We start from the raw sequence: 12,836 nt of genomic DNA, 5'->3' as shown, positions 1-12,836 counted from the left end.
GTAGTCAGTGGGTGTCCCGGTTCTGGTGAGCCTTTTGTGCACAGCTGGGAATTCAGCTTGCTTTCTCCTCTGCATATCACCCACAGTCTAATGGGGCTGCAGAACGAGCCAATCAGTCCTTGGAGCAATTCCTACATTGCTATATTTCTGACCATCACAACAACTGGTCAGACCTATTACCATGGGCAGAGTTTGCTCACAACAGTGCCTTGAATTCTGCTTCCCGATTGTCTCCATTTATGGCAAATAATGGTTTCCAACCTTCCATGTTGCCTGACTCATTTGTTCCACAGAGTATTCCTGCGCTAGTGGAGCATCTCTGTGGTCTTCGTTCCACTTTGGAACAAGTCCAGGAGGCTTTGCGTCATGCTAATGATAGATATAGACTCCATGCTGACCACAGCGCCTTCCTACCAGGTTGGGGACAGGGTCTGGCTGTCATCTCACAACCTCTGACTTCATGTTCCCTCACAGAAGTTCGCACCTTGGTTTATTGGGCCTTTCCGTATCCTTCGCAGGATTAACCCAGTGGCTTACGCATTGGACCTTCCTCCTAGTATACGCATCTCAAATGTGTTTATTGTCTCCTTATTGGAACCGTTGGTCTGCAAATGCTTTACCACCTTGGTGCCTCGTCCTCACCCTATACAGGTTAAGAACCATGAGGAGTATGAGGTACAATCCATTGTTGACTCCAGTAGGTTCCGTGGGTGCATACAGTACCTGGTGCATTGGAAGGGGTACGGTCCGGAGGAACGCTCCTGGGTCTCATCCTTGGATGTACATGCTCCTGCCCTCCTCCGTGATTTCCATAGACGTTTTCCCCTCAAGCCCTGTGGTCCTCCGAGGGGGAGGGGTCATTGAGGAGGGGGGTATGGTCTGGGCTGGCTCAGCCCTTCCTTCTCTGAGCTGGCTGCTCAGCTGTCGGCTAATTGCCAGCTCTCATCTCTCTCCACAGTTAACCAGCTGTTGTGGATCTGCTCGTCAGTCCCGCCTACTTAAAGATCTCCAGCTCACTTCATTCCTGCCTTCGCCTTGGTCACATCACAAGAAACCATCTCCTGCATTCCTGTTTAAAGACTGGCTTTGCTGACATCCCTTCTGGCTCCTTATCCTGCTTGCTGTTCCTCTACTGGGATCCCTGACTTCTGGCCTAGCTGATTACCCGATCTGGTTACTGAACTCTGGCTTGGCTGATTACCCGTTCTGGTTACTGAACTCTGGCTTGGCTGACTACCCGATCTGGTTACTGGACTCTGGCTATGCTTTGACTACTCTTACTCTATTTAACTTTTTATTTTTATTAATAAACAAGTGGGATTTTACTGTACTTCTGTCTCGGTCTGTTTCATGGTTTCTTACATCAGGATACGTCGAATTATTCATCTTTTTGTTAGGTCCCCAATCTGTTCTAAAAAAGACTTACATTTGCTTTTGGGCATGCTCAATTATGCCATGAGGATCATTCCACAGGCTAGATCTTTTGTCTCTAGGTTACTGGCCCTCCTTCTCCTGGATTCTGATTCAGTGGTCAAGTTACAAGCAGATGCTCGGGCCATTCTAATTATGTGGGACCACTTTCTGCATGACTGGAATGGCATTTCTATGTTCATTCCCCAACCTGCTACTAGGTCCCCAGAGTGTTTTCAGATGCCGCAGCCTCCGTCAGCCATTTTTGGATGTTAGCCATTGGCCCGCTGAAGTATTTAGCTTTCCTATGTTTGCTCATACTTCAGCTTTGTTCGAAATCTACCCAATACTGGTGGCAGCAGTCACATGGGGGCTGGTTTGGTCGGGGAAATCATTGATTTTCTTTACAGGTAATTTGGCCACAGCCAAAATTATCAATAAAGATAGCTCTGGGTCCCTTCTCATCATGTCCTTCGTGCACAGGTTGACGTGGTGAGGCCTAACTTACAAGTTTAATTTCCTGGGAGAATTCATTAGTGGTAATCACAATAGCGCAGCAGATTCCTTATCTCGGTTTATTTTCCCACAATTTTTCTTACAGCACCCAGAAGCAGAACCAGTGGGCAAGCCGGATCCACCTTACTATCTCATGATTATAGGTTAGTCACATTCTGAGCACATGTGATCAATCTGGTCAATAGTTCATTATCCAGGAACACATTGAAGGTGTACACCATGGGTTGGAAATCTTATCTCGGATTCAGGACCCTATACCCTTGCAGTTGCCGGAGACATCAGTTCTGTGATGGCTTTTGCAGAATATTGCCATAGTGAACTGTTCTTGTCTGTCAATACCAAGTTTAGGTTCTCTCTCTAGTGTTCAGAACTTTAGGTCCCTGAAGGATCCTGGCAGTTCTTCTATTTTTGCGACTCACCCTCTTAAAGCTATGTTGAGAGGTATTCAGAGAACTCAGGGATGGTCACAGCTGTCACGTCTACCGGTCACTGGCCAGATTTTCAGAGGAATGTCAGACTTGTTATCACTTTCCCCTTTTAGCTTAGGTCCCAGTTTAGTACTCAAGGCAGCCATCTACTTGAGTTTCTTCAGTTTGCTCAGACCCGGGGAGGTCTCTCAGGCTGGCCGTCATGCAGCTATACTGCTCAAAGGAAGTTTCACCAGGTTCCCTGACCACTACGCTCTACAACTCCCAAATAACAAGAACAGACAAACAGGCCAGTAGTTCATAGTCAATTATTACAGAACCAACAGTAGCTGGTGTCCTGTTGTCATGCTTGATCTTCTCTGCAATCAATTTGCAGATGCTCCACTGGACAGTCCGTTGCTTCCTTTTCCCACACGTCCTCTCACTTCAAAGCTGTTCATTTCGCATGTCAGGATATTAGTCACTAAATTAGGCTTAAATCCAAAACAATGTTCTAGTCATTTGTTCAGGATCGGTGCAGCTTCTGCAGCTTCCAAACAGGGGGTCCCTTCCCATATTATCAAGTACATGGGGTGCTGGAGTTCCTCTTGTTATAGTAGATACATACCAGAACCCCACACATCCAGTCATCCAGGCATTTGCTACTTTACTAGACAGATGATTGATGCTTAATCTTCAATAAAGTATTTCATATCATACCTACTCTTGTGTACTCTTTACCCTCTTTTAGGCGTACTGACCAGCAAGATCACGGCAAACCCCAGGTCATGGTAGTTATGGTCATCGTATTTCCAGTAAGACTCTGACTAAAAGTTAGAAGGTTGGCTTTTGGCCAGCCTGTATTTGTAGGAGTCTGGGCGGGTATATCTCACTCCTCCTCCTCTGACAGGTCCCTTGTTGACTCTTTTCCTGGTTCCCACCCACCCGTATCCCCCAACTTTTCTATTTTTCATATACCGTACATTATACTCAGGGTATGCCCTCTTTTAGGCATACTGACCAGCAAGACCATGGCACACCCCAGGTCATGGTAGTTAGGGTCATCGTATTCCCAGTAAGATGTAAGTCTCTGACTACAAATATAAAATGTTCTCAAATAAAGTGCAAAATACATACTGTAAATCGTGACAGTACTGTGAAAGTTCATTCAAAGTGAGAGCAATGAATACATCCCAATAAAAAATGGTTAAAAAAAATCAGCTCAGAAACAGTCCTTTAGGTAAAGAAGATATATTATTTCCAATTATTCTAATATATTGGAAATACTAGCTCTTCTTTACCTAAGGGACTGTTTCTGAGCTGAATTCTTTTAATCTTTTTTGGGGGATTTATTCATTGCTTTCACTTTGAATGAACTTTCACAGCACTGTCACAATTTTTGCATTTTGCACTTTATTTGAGAACATAATATGTTTTTTGTTTTTTTTAACATTATTGTATTTGTACGCACTTTATGTTCAGTGCTGCACATTTTTATGACAATTTGATGATATACTCCACCAAGGTATAGTGCTAGCAGCTTAATTTTTTTCACAATTGAGACCTAGGCTTGAAGAAGATCCTATTTTGTATATAAATATATATATATATATATATATACACGCACACACACATTAAAACGTTTCAGTAGACAGTCAAATACAGTGAGCACTGCAGGTGAGAAATATGCATTTTTTCAATGCAGGAGCAAAAATGTTTTCTCGGGTCACCTTCTTTTTCCCTGCATTCACATTATATTTCCTGAAAGCTAAAGGGCTCAAGGTCTAGGGGTACCTAGGGACTTTAGATAGCCATACTTAGCCATAAATGAATTTTAGAACCTGAAAAATACTGAATATAATTTTAAACATGTAACAAGACTATACTATGGTATACAAAAAACACTACTGTATCTTAATGCATTCAAACTAAAACAAACCAAAAGTAATGAAAATGATCATGTGATACAAAAATAGATAAACCTGTGGAATGAGCAGCTGTTTAAATAACTTTCTAATCACTATGGGGCTGATTTGTTGAAGACAAATAGGCTGTTGATATATAGATAAAGTACCTGCAAAGTACCTTATAGGGACTTTGTGGAAAGGGAGGCAGCAACCTTTGTTTTCTGACCTTATAGCCAGTCCTAAAGCGCAGTTTTGTCACTATTTAAATAGGCTGTTGACTTTGCAAGGAAATTTTCCCCTTGCTTAGTGAATGAGGTGACATGCTATTTATTTCCATCATTTTTTTTATTTTTCCTTGCATGTGATTGGGTATTCTTTGTAAAATTAATTTTCACCACATTCACTAAGCTCAGTAAACAGCCTATTTGCCTTTAGTAAATCCATGTGTTATCACTATATTACAAATAATCATTTTACAAAATGTAGAAGCATGCAGCTTTTGCTTTCACGGCCTTTGCATAAACTGAAACTATCTGTATGGTTAAGACATGCTTAGGGTCTGTAAAATATTATGATTTATATCATTATATTTTAATTATAATATAATTAACCTAATTAGTTATTAATCAGTTGAGCTCCCGTACCTTTACATGTGTTATGGAAAAGAGCAATTTTTACATTTACGCTATGGGCCTATTGATTTGGCAGCAAGTTTGTCATACTTAAAATAATGATGTAAAAAAATTTTCGGAGAGGACAAACAGGGCTTTATTTTGGTTACATTGTCTTTCAAAATGTTTTCATAAACTTCTATTATTTATTATTATCTTTTTTTTATGACCTATCATTATAGATTCTAATTCCGCGTACACACGGTCGGACTTTCCGACAGGAAATGTTCAATGTGAGCTTGTTGTCGGAAAGTCCGACCGTGTGTATGCTCCATCGAACATTTGCTGTCGGAATTTCCAGCCACAAATGTTTCAGAGCAGGTTCTCAAATTTTCCGCCAACTTCACTTTGTTGTCGGAAATTCCGATCGTGTGTACACAAGACCATTGCACAAAAGTTCACTCATGCTCGGAATCAAGCAGAAGGAGCCGCACTGGCTATTGAACTTCCTTTTTCTCCGCTCATCGTACATCTTGGACGTCACTGCATTCTCACGTTCGGAATTTTGGGCCAACATTTGTGTGACCGTGTGTATGCAAGACAAGTTTGAGCCAACATCCTTCGGAAAAAATCCACGGTTTTGTTGGCGGAAAGTCCGATCATGTGTACGCGGCATAAGGATCAATATGAATATTATTAATATGCAATGGAGCTGAGTTTAGCAGCACAGACAGTGGGTAAAGTGAATATTTACTTCTTTACAGGTAAAAACTTTCTTTGGAAGATAGCACTTTAAGGCTATTTAAAATTAATAGGTCTGACTAACTTCTGCAATGCCTGACTGACAACATATTTGCCGGTTTGACATCTGCATCGCTATAGAAAAAGAGTTTAAATTATAACTAATGGCAATAAAGTAAATCTATCATAAAATAACAGCCATTCCACTAACATTTTCAGAAGGTGATATTGACAATGAAAGCCTCCATGTTTCTCTTACAAAGAGTTCCCTTTAAATTCATAACGACATTTTACATTTTATGAGTAATATCCAGCTGTATATGATTTATTTCATATGACAAGAATAATTACTTCTCTGAAGTATATGATCTTCTTTTTAACCCAATCTTCTTATTCTGCTTAAAAAAGATTTAATTCCCATGATTATGATTAGTATATAACCAGAATGTGAATTAGTCAAATCAGATAGCTGAAGAATTGTACCAATGCTCAATCATGACATTTTAAGGAGCACTACCACAAGAATTTTGCATAATTCTATCAATATTTAAATATTACCTAAGGCACTGTGAAGATCTAATTCACTGTTATATTTATGGAAATACAATATCTTTGTATGTCCAGTGTGCGATTTATACAGATGCTAATAGAGCCGTGTTGATATGAAGTTAGGTTTAAGAATAATCAAATTATGTCACAGATCAGCTGCAAAGCTGACCTATCAACTGTGGCTCTGCAGACATGTAAGGCTGACCCATTAATAGTTCCAGGGACTTGCAAGACAACCAGAGGCAAACTGTTGCTTGTAGTTCCACAGTCCAGTCCAAAGTGTTCTCAAAGCGTGAAACTATGGGGTCACCATGTTTTACCTGCTCTTTTATTCAATCAGTTACACTCCCAGTCTCAGCCCAGCCTAGCCACCTTATTTTCTGTTACAGCTCATTTCCATATACATTGCCTGAGTAACAGGTCTTATTCCTGTACCAGACACCAATACCTTGTTCCTGAAAGATAGTTCCTTTACCTTGTTCCAGTACTCTGTTTTTGAAAGATTATTGCAGTACCTTGTTCCAGTGCCCTGTTCCACAAAATTGATCCCATTCCTAGCACCTGCCCCAGCACCAGTGTACTGTGCATTCCAGCCACATCCAGTTTTCTATTGTGTTTGCTGCGCAGTGCAGCTGCAAACAGCCTACTACTGTGTGTTTCCTGTGGACCCCAGCCAAGTCCCGCTTTCTAGATAGTGTGTCTCCAGTATACCTGTATCCTCTGTGTTACCTGTACCCTCTGTATTTTATTTTTTTTGTTTATTGTACTGACTTTCCATGTACCAACTTTGACGCTGTCTCAAGATTCACTTATCTGTCACCTGTTTCAACCCTTGACCTGTGTAATGGCTATTTTTTTGTCTGTGCCCTCCTTCAAATCACAACCTTGAGGTCTGCAGCCCAACTGCCATGTCTAGCCCATCGCATACACTGGTAGATTCAATGCTAAGTGGCAGCCTGCTCCAGTGTGCTCCAAAGTCTTACCTGTTTTCCACAGCCATCATTTCCCTTCTCTTTTGGAAGGCTTTAAATAATCCTCCACCTTGCTCTTATAGAAATGGTCCAATGGCAAAATTACACAGGATTCTTCCATCTTGTTGACCAGTGGATAATTGCTGGTTGGGGACTGAGAAAATTGAAACCTATAGTGTTAAGTGAAGGAAAATTAGCTTAAGCAAAGTATAACATTAATACCAAATGAGCTAGGAAAGTTCTTGTCTTTCAACCCTCATTATTATTGATAAACATGCATATTTTAAAAATTCACCCCTTTCCAGCAGTATGCAAGCATGCACATTATGTTGACCTTATTTGATTCTTGTACCAATGAAATTATATAAGAGAACAAATACCTACTTCATAGCAAACCTAACATAGGCTCACATACTGCAATCAAAGTCCTGTGAGTCCAGATCCAGTAAATTCACTGACCGCAGGATAGTAAGCACAATGGTGGTCTTCAGTCAAGGAGCTGAGCAAAGATAATAAGAATGCACTGATGCAACACACCAATGTATATTCAAACATTGAAAGCTTGAATCTGACCTTAGGATGTGCTGTCTGTTCGGGTCAAACATGAGTTCGACTCAAACATTGGCTGAATAGCGAATAATTTGGTGTGTTCGCGGCAAATTCGAAAGCCATGGAACACCCTTTAAAAGTCTATGTAAGAAATCAAAAGTGCTAATTTTAAAGGTTAATAGGCAAGCTATTGTCATAAAAAGTATTCGGGGACCTGGGTCCTGCCCCACAGGACATGTATCAATGCAAAAAAAGTTTTAAAAACTGACTTTTTGTGGGAGCAGTGATTTTAATAATGCTTAAAGTGAAACAATAAAAGTGAAATATTCCTTTCGTACCTGGGAGGTGTCTATAGTATGCCTGTAAAATGGCACATGATTCCCGTGTTTACAACAGACCGAGAGCAAAATGAAATTTCTAAAGGAAAAGAAAGTCATTTAAAAGTACTAGCGGTAGCGCCGGCAACTATAATGAATTGTCGGGTCTCTGCAATACTCATAAAAGTCATTGAAAAAAACAGCCTGGGATTCCCCCACAGTGCATTACCAGGTCCTTCTGGTATGAATATTAAGGGGAACCCTGAACCAAAATTTAAAAAAAAAAAAATGCGTGGGGTCCCCCCAAATTCCATACCAGGCCCTTCTGGTCTGGTATGAATATTAAGGGGAACCCCGCGTCAAAATTAATAAAAATAAATGGCGTGGGGGTCCCCCTCAAAATCCATACCAGACCCTTCAGGTCTGGATTTTAAGAGGAACCCCGCGCCAAAATTAAAAAAAAAATGGTGTGGGGGGTCCCCCTAAAAATCCATACCAGACCCTTATCTGAGCACGCAACCTGGCAGGCTGCAGGAAAAGAAGGGGGGCGAGAGAGCAGCCCCCATCCTGAACCGTACCAGGCCACATGCCCTCAACATTGCAGAAGAACAGAAGTGTCACACAGCGGGAACCTCTCATGGATGCAGATCGTCTGAAGAACGAAGCGGGGAAAAAGAAGTCGGAGGAAGATGCAGACAAGAAGACCGAAGGAAGAAGCAGAGGATAGGAGCAAGAAGAGGGAGAAGCGGGGGAAGAACAAGATGGAGGAAGAAAACCGAATGAAAACCAGAAGAAGATGGAAGAAGAAGCAGGGAAAGAAGAAGACATTAATAAAGGAATTGTCAAAAACCGTCTCTTGTCTTTTTTAACATTTTTGACACTTTTTTTGTGAAATGGTAGGGGTACATTTGTACCCCATTACCATTTCACATGGGGGGGTGGGATCTGGGGGTTCCCTTGTTAAAGAACGCTTCTGTTCTTCTGACAGTTCTTATATAACTGAGGGCGGGGCCACCTGGTGACCCCGCCCCCCTCTGGTGCACAGGGACTTCACGGGGACTTCCCTATGGTTTTCCCCGTGGTGTCAGGGGGGGGCGGGGTCACCCATTACATAACCGGGTGCGAACTGAACAGGGGAGTGTTTGGCCCATCCTTAATCTGAACTAACGGGACTATGGTTGCATTATGCTAGGCTATGTTGGTTTTGTTATGAAATAGCTAGTTGGGCTCTTTTACTTTTTGACTTGCTGCTTTTTCAAGCTTTCCTTGGGCACATGGGTCAGTTGTCCCTGACGGAGGGCGGAGAGGAGGTTGGTGCCATTGTAGCAAACCACCATTCCTGGCTGAAGCTGGCATGGCATCAACCACCTCTGAGCCTGCCCCTGCAGAGCTGACAGAATCTCTGCCCCAGTGTGGCTCCTGTCCCCCAAGCACACAAGCTCAAGTACCACATGGCATCTTTGGGCCTGCATACTTGCGTAGCCCCTAGAACGCCTACGGAGCACCACTGGTTCCGAGAACAAATCAGCACAGGAAGAGGCCATGGAGGAAAAAGAAGAGGAGGGGTGGAGGAGAGAGGTGTGGCAGAATCACCACTAGTAGAATTTTGGAGGTGGCGGAACAACCTCCAACACTACTGCACCCTGTCCTGCATGCTTCCCAGCTACCAGAAGAGTCACCCAGTGCACAGTGAAAGATAGGTAACGTCCTTGTCCATGCCTGCTGGACCAGGAGTCAGCGGTAATATGCACCTTACCGCTGACCGCCCTGTCCAGCAAGGCCAAGACATTGCCTTCCGAATGCCGGTAGAGAGCAGGAATCGCCTTCCATGAGAAAAAGTTTTGGAACCTGCCACTGAGGAACCGCACATTCCACAAACTCACGGAAGGTCGCAAAGTCTACCAACTGAAAAGGCAGCAGTTGAAGTGCTAGCAATTTAGCCAAGCTAGCATTCAACCGCTGGGCATGTGGATGGCTGGGAGCAAACTTCTTTCGGCGGTGCAGCAGCTGGGGCAGGGAAATTTGCCCGGTACAATCTGACGTTGGTGTACCGATAGCAGATTGCCCCCAAGTACTTGGCTGTGACACACCTAATTCTACACCTTAATTCCTCTCAGTGCAGGTCTCAGAGAGGACTGAAGGTATAGTGGGGTTGGAGATCCCAGCTGATGAGGAGCAGAGAGAGGTCCTCTTTGTTCTTTGGTGTGGGTGTTTTAGGTACACTTGCCAATGAACTGCATGGCAGGTCAACATATGTCTGCTCAAGGATGTGGTGCCCAAGCGGATGATGTTTTGGCCACGCGAGATACACTTGAGACATATGTTGCAAATAGCAGCGGTGGGATCTGATGCACTCATCTCAAAAAAGGCCCACACCAAAGAACTTTTGGAATAACACGCAGAGACAGCAGCGCCCTGCACATGCGGAGCTCTGCGGTGAGATGCAGTCGGTGTGCTGCCCTTAAGCTGGCCCCTGGAGGGCATCCTACCTCCTTAGTGATGTGCCTCCTCCTCCTCCTCCCCTCTCCTATCAGGCACCCACGTGGAGTCAGTGACCTCATCATCCCCTCCCTCCTCATCACTGGAGCAAACCTGGCAGTATGCTGCTGCTGGGGGAACATGACTGCCAGATTGCTGTCCTTCTTGGGCACCCCCTCTGTCTGAGCTCACATTACTGCCTTCCTCTAGCTGAATACCATCATCAGAGCTTTCAAAATGCTGAGCATCCTCCTGGAGCATGTACCCAACGCTGTGGTCAATAGTTGGGGGAATCCTCAGGAGGACATGGTGGGGCTAGAGAAGGAGTGACTGATGCCATTGAGCCAAGGGAAGAGGTCGCATTGGCAGCTGCTTTGCCAGACAACATACCCTGAGCCTGGGTGAGAGAGGATGAGGAGGATGAGGACGACTTCGTCATCCACTCTACCAAGTCTTCAGCATATTGCGGCTCAACACGGCCAGCTGCTGAAAAAAAGGACAAGTGTGTCCCACGGCCATGTGTTGATGAGGATGCACCATGTCCACAACCAGCACTGTTGCCTCTAGACACAAAGCCTGCTTGCCCTCTTTTATTGGCCTGTGACTGTCTGCCTCTCCTTGTTGGCCTTCCAGACATACTAATGGCCTGCACTGCAGTGAGATGTAGCTGCACAAAACTGGGATGTATATGTACTGATTATACAGCAGCTAGCAGAATGTCTGCCTGTGGTATTAATAGGATCAGAAGAAGCACACCAGCACTTGTCTTCAGATAGCTATAGGCGCAACTGTGCAGGGTACACAGTACACTAACTGTAAATACTTCAAGAGCCTGCCTGTGCTATTAATAGGATCAGAAGAAGAACACAAGCACTTGTCTTCAGGTAGCTATACTGTAGGTGCAACTGTGCAGGGTACACAGTACACTAACTGTAAATACTTCAAGAGCCTGCCTGTGCTATTAATAGGATCATAAGAAGCACACAAGCACTTATCTTCAGGTAGCTATAGGTGCAACTTTGCAGGGTACACAGTACACTAACTGTAAATACTTCAAGAGCCTGCCTGTGCTATTAACAGGATCAGAAGAAGCACACACGCACTTGTCTTCAGGTAGCTATAGGTGCAACTGTGCAGGGTACACAGTACACTAACTGTAAATACTTCAAGAGCCTGCCTGTGCTATTAATAGGATCAGAAGAAGAACACAAGCACTTGTCTTCAGGTAGCTATACTGTAGGTGCAACAGTGCAGGGTACACAGTACACTAACTGTAAATACTGTAAAAACACCTGCCTGCCTGTCAATATATTAGGAAGAGAATAACAGGAAAGGATCTAGCTAAACTGAATACAGTGTATATATATCAATATATATATATATATATATATATATATATATATATATATATATATATATATATACACTGTAAGTGCAACTAACTGACTTGACCTGCCTACTCTATCTAACTTAAATCAAAAGACACTGCCTCTCTCTATCTATCTCTCTCTGCCGCCGCAACACACTACACAAGGCCGCCACACAGGCGGCATTATATAGTGTGGGGCATGTACTAAACTCTCTGAGCCATAATTGGACAAAGCCACCCTGGCTTTGGCCAATTATGGCTCTCTGTACACACGGCGCTGTGATTGGCCAAGCATGCGGGTCATAGTGCATGCTTTGCCAATCATCGGCCAGCAATGCACTGTGATGCCGCAGTGAATTATGGGCCCTGTTGCGCCACTCAAATTTGGCGTGAAGGGCCCATACCATTTGCAATTCGACGAACGGTTGAACAGGCGATGTTCGAGTCAAACATGGGTTTGACTCGAACTTGAAGTTCATCCCTAGTGAAGAGAAGCCTTGGTTTTCTATGTCCATGTGAAAGGGAAATCTAAAGCAGCCAAGGTCCATCTGAGACAGCAACAAGACCCATGGAAAAGTTCCCACGCACAATAATGAACAAGAGACAAGCAGATTCTGAAATTGGCAGCCCCTTCTGTTTGTGCGAATTCTGCTTTTCTTATAATGGTGGAGGATTTTCAAAGGGTATTTTCTCTATGTTTTATGCAGTGGCTGATAGGTGAATCTTGTTTTATTTAAAATATTTAAATGTTGGGAAAATCTTGTTCTGGAAGGCCTGTCAGATAGACTGTGCTGGGCCCCATATTTTCCAATGAAGGCCCTGTTTATCTAATAATTAAGACTGTTTTATTCATCTAATGGTTAAAAAATTGCCTGCCCTATTATTCCTGGCCTTGGGATTATAATTCAAAACTTTTTTTAAGGTAATGATTTTCTCATCATAAATAATGAAACTGCCACTATACAGTGCCTAGTGGAAGCAATTGCCGTCTCAAGTTTCCTAATTAGTAAA

The sequence above is a fragment of the Aquarana catesbeiana genome, linkage group LG01 (assembly GCF_042186555.1).
Source record: "Aquarana catesbeiana isolate 2022-GZ linkage group LG01, ASM4218655v1, whole genome shotgun sequence".
Classification (NCBI taxonomy): domain Eukaryota; kingdom Metazoa; phylum Chordata; class Amphibia; order Anura; family Ranidae; genus Aquarana; species Aquarana catesbeiana.
Note: the sequence above shows the minus strand (reverse complement) of the source record.